Consider the following 9,192-nt stretch of genomic DNA (forward strand, 5'->3'; position numbering starts at 1 on the left):
GTCAATGAGCAACACATATTCAGGACAGAGCCTAAAATATACTGTAAGTATTTTCTGATGTTCTGTAGCCTTCTGCTATCTGGTTGCACATATGTACTTAATAACATATAGTCCTTATCCCATGGTGGAAAAGAGAGAGATGAACATGGTTGGATGTTGCATAAAGCAGAAGGCAGCTCTTCTCTGAGTACGAAAGTTGCACCCTCCAGTGGCTGAAAAGACTCCCTGGACATCCCGCCCATCAAGTTAAGAAACAAATATAAACACACACACACACACACACACACACACACACACACACACACACATATATATATATATATATATATATATATATATATATATATATATATATATACATATATGTATATAATTAAAGGTCCATAGCTGATACTAGGCTATTGGCCCTAGGGCCTATATAAGCCTAGCCAAAAAGGTACCATGGCTTTTGCCACCCAAGAAAATTATTTTCCTGTGCCCCTGTCGAGCAGAGACACAGAGGTGATCCCCGGGGTGAATTTCTTAGTTCCCATCCAATCATCAAGATTTTTCTTGAAGAGTGCTAATGAGGAGCTTTGTTTGATATAGATAGGTAGTTTGTTCCAGAGTATGGGAAGTCTCTGGGACAAGAATCTATCCCTCCAGCATGTTCTCTTTATTCTGGTGACAAGGTTTAGGTCCCTAGAGCATGTAGCTCAGAGGGATTGGGATTTCTTTAAGTGGAGCATGTCCAACAGTTCTGGGTTTGTCATAGCTTTATATGTTAGGCAGAGATCGCCTCTGAGTAGGCGATATGCGACGGAGTAAATCTGGAGTTTTTTGAGACGGTCTTCATAGGGCATCTGTTTGTGGCCGGTAATCCTCTTTGTGAGGTATTTCTGTGGCCTTTCCAGTTGTTGTAAATGTCTTGTGAGGTACATAACAAAAGGAGCATTGTACTCTATAATGGGTCTAATGAGTGACAAGTAGAGGGGGAACAATGACCTCTTTTTTCTGGATGAGAAACCTTTTGTGATAAGGTGTGCCACATAGAAGGATTTCCTGACTACTGTGGTGATGTGATTATCAAAGGAGAGACTACTGTCCACCTGTGTCCCAAGGTCTCTTATCACACTTTTGGTGTTATGTAGACTACCACCTATGTGGTAGCTTATAGGTACAGAGTTTTTACCAAAGGGGATGACAATGCACTTTTGAGCTTCAGGCCATGGCTTTGACACCAGACATCTGTCTCAGTGAGGCCCGTTTGTAGGATGCCCACATCATTAGGAGTTTTGATTATGGCTCCTAGTTTGCAGTCATCTGCAAACTTCATTAGCCAAAGACCTTCTGTGTTAGCCTGTACTTCAGAAAAGTAGATACAAAACAGGAGAGGACCCAGGACTGAATCCTGTGGTACTCCACTTGTCACTGGTCTGAAGTCGTATTTGGAGTCTGCTACTTTCACAGTGTGGGTTCTGTCAGTGAGCCAGTTGGCAATCCATCTTGTGACATAGTGATTTATACCTAGTTTTGTGAGTTTTTCTATGATTTCAAAGTGGGGGATGGTGTCAAAAGCCTTGGTGAGATCTAGATAGGCTGTGTGAACCACCTTACCCTCGTCTACGTCTTTGGTGACTGCTTCAAAGAAGTCTATCAGGTTTAGAAGACATGATCTGCCTTTTACAAACCAGAACTGGGTGGAGTCCAGAGTTTGGAGATTACCAATGTCTTTGTTTATAAGTTCCATGATGATACATTCCATCGCCTTGCAGTCCAGGCTCATTAGGCTAATAGGGTGGTAGGTCCAGGGGTCCATGGTGGCTCCCCCTTTGTGGAGTGGGATAACCGTCGCTGTGTGCCATTCAGTGGGCACAGAGCCTGAGATGAGGCTATGATTGGACATGGTGCTTAGGTGGGGTGCTAGTTCATTCTATAGTTCATGTAGAACGCAGCCTGGGATGTTGTCAGGTTCCATGGATGCTGTGTTCTTGGTTTTGGAGAGTGTGGTTTTTACCTGTGCAGCCTTGATTACAGTAACTTTGCATTCTTCTGGTATAGAGATGGGCCCTTTAGGGGGTGAGGGGGGGGTAAAGTTAGCACTGAACCTATCCGCCAGGATGTTAGCAATATCAGTTGGTTCTGTATATTTAGTGCCATTGTGCTGTAACTCAGAGCAGATCTGAGTGTTGCCATTGAGATTTCTGACATAGCTATAGAATGCTTTGTGGTTGTCTTTATAATCAGTAGTGATTTTGTTTTTGTAACTAGATTTGGAGGATTTTATGAGGGATCTCAGCTTCTTACTGAGGCTGACCAAGGAGTACCTCCAGTCATGGAATTTTACTCTTTTTTGCAACAGTTTCTTTCTTCTGTTGTAGAGTTTGTTTATGGCAGGGGACCACCAGATTGGCTTCGCTTTTTTGGAGGATAGTATCTTGGTTCTGTTAGGGATAGCACGATCCATGCACTCATGTAAGTGCTTATAAAGTGCATTTGTGTAGGATTCAGCAGTTGTACCTCTATTGTCCATCTGCATGGATGTCGTGAAGTTTGCCACTTCTGTCTTAAGAAACATGAAGTTGGCTTTGGAGACATTTTTTACAGTGGTTTCCCTAATGGGGGTGGGGGCGAGATGTGGATGTCCAGGGTGATTAGCTTGTGGTCGGATCTGACCAACGAGGAATTGACCCCTGGTATGGAACACCAGTCGCCCATGTTGGTAATGATCAGGTCTAGGATATTGCTGCCAGTGGTGGGGGTGTGGATAAGTTTATGAATTCCAGAAAAAGTTGAGCAAAAGAGTTGGTACATGAGTAGTTTTCCCAGCTAATGGTGGGGTAGTTGAAATCGTCCATTATTAGGGTGTTGGGTTGTACCCTAATATTTTCCAGTGTATCAAGAAATGAGGAGTGGGAATCCTGGGGCATGGTGGGGGATCTGTAGCAAGTTACAATTTGAATTGCGGTCTTGCCCAGAGTTAGTTGCACTTGGATAATCTCGGATGCATTATGCTGAGCAGCTAGCCTGGAGGTGTGGATATCCTTAATGAATATGGACACGCCTCTGCCTTTGGCGTTTCAGTCCAGGTCAGGTGGCCAAAAGGTGTGGTATGAAGTATAGCCTGGTAATGCAGGGATGCTCTCTGGAGCCTTGAACCAGGTCTCTGTCACTGCACAGATGTCGATGCACTCCATTTTAAGGAGTGCCTCGAGTGAATGCATTTTTAGGTTTAGACTTCTAGCATTGAGTAACATTACCCTCAGATATTGCTTGCTTGTTCCTGTTACAGTGGTGAATTTGTCATTTGAACCTTGCATAAAAAGGGCACTATAGGGATGGCAAGAGCCTTAGCCAGTATCCAGAATCCCAAGGGTGACAGGTGCAGGCCATCTCTGACAAAGCATCATAAACTGTTGATCATGTCATCTCAGGCAGACAGATACTAGATCCCCTTAGAATGACACCAGAAGCTTAGCCACTTGTTGAAGTCAGTTATTTTGTCCTTGTACTGTGGTATCATTCTGGGTAATGGCAGGATGCTACTCAGGGCTAGGATCATACCTGCCTGAGCTACAAGATCGGAGAGCTTTTTGTCTCTTTTCATTTAGTCCAGGGAGATATGTCTCAGGTCATTTACACCAACATGGATAATGACAGAGTCATATTTGTACTTGTTGTGGAGGGACCTGAGTGCATGCATTATGTGGCAGATCCAGGCAACTGACAGTAACTTTCTCCTTGTTTAGCCTAGTGAGTCGAACATCAGTGTGTCTGAATATAGAGTCACCTATGACTAGAATGTTGGGTACATTGTTATGCCTTATGGGCTGTGGTTGAGTGGCACACTGAGTTTGTGGGCTATGTGTCATTTGGGTTGTGTTGGGGTGTGGAGGTTGCTTTCATTTCTACTTTGGAGGTCTCTGTTACTTGAGCAGATTTTTACTGAGAGCCTCCGTGAATGTAGGTGTGTGTTTTGTGTTTCTATGTGTCTGTTTTGGTGGTGTAGGTTTTGAGAGACTATGTGATGAGTGTGGTGTGGTGCAAGTGCTTACCTTCTCTTCTTGATTGTCTAGTCCAGTCTTGGGTGAAGAGAGCTTTGCTTCCAGTTTGGCTATATAAGTGCATCTCTCACTGATTGTAGTGTTGGGTGGTAGGAGGAGAGGGTTGTCTGTGTACATGAGGCAATTGCTGCATTTCCCCAAGATGCCCAGATTCATCAGGTAGACAGGAAAAAAACACCCGGAACTTATCCTTAGACATGCCTGGATAGGTGCTTATTTATTAAGTACTAAAAACTGTTTCCCTCTAGACAAGTGAGTTGAGTGTTGTAGTAATTTGTAGCTCATTTAGTGCTTACAATGAGTTCTGAACAAGTGCTGAGCTCAAAGAAACAGATTTGAGTTCTAAAACTAAATAACTGGCTAATTCAAAGGGAAAATTCGAAGAGCAGACTTTATGGTGCCGGGAATAGTTATACCCTAGCTAAGCGGCGATGCATAAAGTGTATTTTTTTTAATATAACAGTAGTGTTAGATTTTATGAATATAAATCTGAAATTAATTATGTTGTAAATATGCTGAAAGAAAAGGCTTGCTTAAATGCAGAAACAAAGTTTAGTAATATGTGATCAGCAGTCATACTAAATGACCATGGCTTGGAAAAGGAATCTGCTGAATGGACATTCTTCCCTTACAGACTCAAAACAGGATGTATGCAAGAGCAAAAATACAAAATCTGCCTTTAAAGAATGGACATTTTTCCCTTACAGACTCAGAAACAGGATGTATGCAAGAGCAAAAATGCAAAATCTGCTTTTAAAGAACACTGACATGTTATTCTGCATATAAAAAATGGACACAATATGTTTCCTAAAACAACAGGATATGTTTATGACACTGTGACAATGTGTTTTCTCAAAAATATGTTTTTCTGCATGGAATACAGGATATGGCACAAGAACAGATGTTTTTATACAAAGATCCAAATAAAATACAGGATGTTCACACTGTCAGAAAAGCTGATCTCTGACAATGTGTTTTCTCAAAAATATGTTTTTCTACATGGACATCAGGACACTGTCACAGGATATTCACACTGTCAGAAAAGCTGGTCTCTTACTTGCTTTGTTAAACAAGGAAGCTTAGTATTGTTTCTACAGGATAAGCAATTCTCCAAAATAGAATACAGAACAATGTGTTTCCTCAAAAATATGTTTATGCATGACTAAAAAGTGTATATAAAGAGCTGTATAAATCCAGCTATGTTAGAGGTATGGTAGGGACACAAGTCCTAAGGTAAATGTTATATCTCTCACACCATCTGTACTATATGAGAAGTAAAGTTGGAACAGTATTTTAAGCTGCAACATTTGTCCGGTTTGATTTATTATAAAAGTTATTGGTTACTGCTCTTAAAGACAAGTGCTGCAAAGTATATTCTCTCATCAGTGTATATTCTGCAAGTTTCTGTATGCAACAGACTGTGAATGCAAATATAACTAGACTTTGAATTTTAGCAGAATCCAGCCAGCAAGACTGAGTGTCTTAAGAATACTTCAGATCCATCACACCAAGCAGTAAGCAGCTCCATGTAATTTTTTCAATGGCAAGCTAGCCTGCATTTGAACCTACAATCTGCATTCAAACACAGGAGGAGTGATGGTAAGCCCTGCAGAGGGTCACTTCAGTTAAATTGCAGTAACTAACATTTGTACGTATGTGTCAATTCTGAACAGAAGTATTCCAGTTTATGCAGCTTGCAGTAGTACAGTTTTTTAGACGTCTACATCCGGAGTGAGACTGAAGTTCCAGTCGCAGTGCCATAATTTCGCTAAGAAAAGGGGAATATCAACTAGCACAGCAGTCCACTGCCTGTTGTGCTTTCCCAGCTTCTCAAGTGACTTTGAAAAATTTCAAGCCATCTGCAACAACAGCCTGATCACCTGTTTTCTTGCTCACTGGTAAGACTTTTTTTCTACGTCACATTTTTTTTTAGTATGGATGCAATCAGGCAGAATTCTAGCAAATGTAAGCCAAGTTTTACTCTTAATGTAGCAGAACAACCAGATAAAATATGGAGTAAATTGCTATGTTGGTATACACAGCACATTAGTAAATGTAAAACCTTATTAGGGCAGGTTGATAGTAAGGCATTATGCAAATGTATTACAATATTTGACTGGTATCTCAAAGAAAACCATGTGAAATATGACAAATGTTTATTGTGTGCTTCAACAAAAACTGCATTTTGTGTATTATGCCATAAAATAATATTGCATCATATTGCTAAAAAATAGACTGTAAAGACAGATCTGAAGAATTAACTAAGGGTAAAGTGTTTCCATTACATTCTGATGTTGAACAGTTATGTCCTGTCACCACATGTGAGTCAAATCAGTTACTGATAGAAACCCTAGTACATTTTGTTACAAAGGAATGTAGTAAACTTCTAAAAGACAGACACAATGAGTTCAGGAAGCTTAGACAAGTTATACATACATCTTTTCAAAAGTGCATAGGAGTTTCAAATTCAGCAGAACAGCTTACTAAAGAATGTCAGAAAGACCATGCAACATTACAGGAAATTCAACAGAAGTTGCAGGATAAAGGAAATAAATTAGCTGAACTGACAGAGACTGGGAACTTCCTACATACACAGTTAATCTGTGCAAAAGAAATATATTTTATAATATGTTTATGTTTTGAAAATGGTTAAACATACATGGTAGGATGATAGAGACAAATCATTCTTAAATGTTTTACTTTCATTCAGTTAAAGCAAGACATCTATCAGTACTACAGTAAAGTAAAGCATATGAATGCCATTCATTAGCATAGTCAAAAGGTAAACAAAACTGTTCTAGTGTATAAAATTAAATAAAAATAGTTAATAAGAATAAAAATTTAAAGTCACAAGACTGACATGCTTGTATAAAGATATACAGATACAAGACAGACATGCATGTGTGTTCTTTTCATCTAGAGTACATCTGTTATAATACACAAGAATAACAGGCAGACAACAGCAAATATAAATAATATAAATATAAATGTGTTGGTTAAACTAATATCTATTTTGTTTTTTACAATTTGTTTATAATTATATAGTAACACCAAACAGTTAAAGTTCTGAATTTTAAAAAGAAAATCATAGATGGTATTATTCAAACAGTTTTTGTAAAATTAATGGCAGGACAGTTAAATAGTTAAATAAATAAAAAAAAAATACTGAAATCCATGTAAGGTAATTGTAAAATGATGTCTATTTATGTTGTATAAATGCATAGTTATGCAAATCACAATCACATTAAAGGAAAAATGCTAAAAGAATTAATTATAGTTTACAGAATATAAAATGTGAGCTCAGACCTTTCTAGACTGAATGAATAGTTACAGGAAATGCTGGAAAGATAAGATAAACAACAAGACTGATTGCCAGACAAGTAGCTTGAGTTTTTCCTAAAGCATCATTGTTATTAAAACATACTTGTTAAAATGTTTACAAGCAACACTATTTAGTAATTGTCATAAAATGCCACAATTGTGCATAGATGTCACTTATAATCTGTTTGCAAGTAAATGTTGAAAGGACAAAAAAAAAAACCTCAGTTGTATCAAGTACAGCCAGCAAATGGGCTATAGTATATATACAGTTCAAATCAATTGTGCAGGAGAATGTAAATGCCTACTAGTGGTAGTAAACAGCAAAAGCTTTATAAAAAATTATCAAATCAGACAAAAGTTCATAATTTAATAAAATAAATGTATAACCATAGTATTAGGCTGACATACATTCTATTCTTACAGCATAGGGCAGGAAAACAGTGCTGAAGTACTACAGGGGGAGGGGCACTTTCTCAGTTTTACACTGACTGTATAAGCAATACTACACAAGGGTCTGAAATAAAGCTACAGAAAAAATAAACAACAAGGGTCTGAAATAAAGCTATAGAAAAAATAAACAACAAGGGTCTGAAATAAAGCTACAGAAAAAATAAACAACAAGGGTCTGAAATAAAGCTACAGAAAAAATAAACAACAAGGGTCTGAAATAAAGCTACATAAAAATAAATAATAAGGGTCTAAAATAAAGCTACAGGAAAAAAAATATCTCATTCCTTCTTGACAATACTCTTTTAGGGAGAGGAAAAAACAGGTATTAGTGTATTAGAAATACTGGTAAACTGGATTAAACCTGACAGGATAAGACATTTTACAAGTTGTTAATAGCTATCATAATGGTTATTATTGTATTGTTTAGTATTAAATTGTATTTACAACCTGTTAAACTGTAAAGCTATACAAGAGATAGTTTAAAAACATGAGATGATTTAAAATTGATAAAGCTATACAAGACAGAATAAAGATATGCAAAATGCATAAATGTTTCTAATAGCAAGAATGGTCACTATTTTTAATATGTTTTTGGCAAAACAATGTTGGTATAAAAAAGCATCAATGTTTCTAATTGCTGAGTATGTAGTTTAAAATAACATGACATATGCATTTGGTGCCAGTTCCACTAGATATTTCTAAAGAGACAAACATTTTCCAAGATTTTGCTTAATATTAATGTTATTAAATTTGTAAGATTAGACTAAATGTACTTTATAGTCATTGTATGTACAAATGCAGAAGAATTCAGTACAAATGAAATTAATGTCTAGTAATGAATATGTGTGAAAAAAACATATTTAAAGAAAACAATGGGTCCAGGATACCTACTAGATTGAAATGCATAAATAGCAAACAGTCTGTGTAAATACATACTGTACAGGATACATCGTAATAAGTTCAAAAGTAATTTGTCAAGTTGTAATATCACTGGTTTTACCCCAGTAAAATAATTGCTTTCAAATATTTATTATCTAAGCCCAGTTCAGTACTTTACCAAGATGCTAATGGGCAGTTCAAAGACATGACCACAATGTTATGGTTAAAATGACATTGAAATTGTGTGTTTTCAGTAGTGTATAAATGCTTGCAGTAGCACATAGTTATTGTCTCATCGTTAATTTAACAGCTGCAAAGAGTTAATGGAACAGTTCTAACTCATAAATTAAATTCTGTGATTGCAAAAGAATAAATTGATCAAGTTAAAAAAAATAACATTAAAGCAGACACAGCTCATAACTGATAAAATGTTTTCACAGAATGGCCTGCAAAAGAAAAAGTTGTTAAATACATTCAGGTTTGGTAGTAATACATGTTT

The sequence above is a fragment of the Protopterus annectens genome, chromosome 7.part0, assembly GCF_019279795.1.
Source record: "Protopterus annectens isolate FY-2018-M chromosome 7.part0, PAN1.0, whole genome shotgun sequence".
In the NCBI taxonomy this organism is placed as follows: Eukaryota; Metazoa; Chordata; order Ceratodontiformes; family Protopteridae; genus Protopterus; species Protopterus annectens.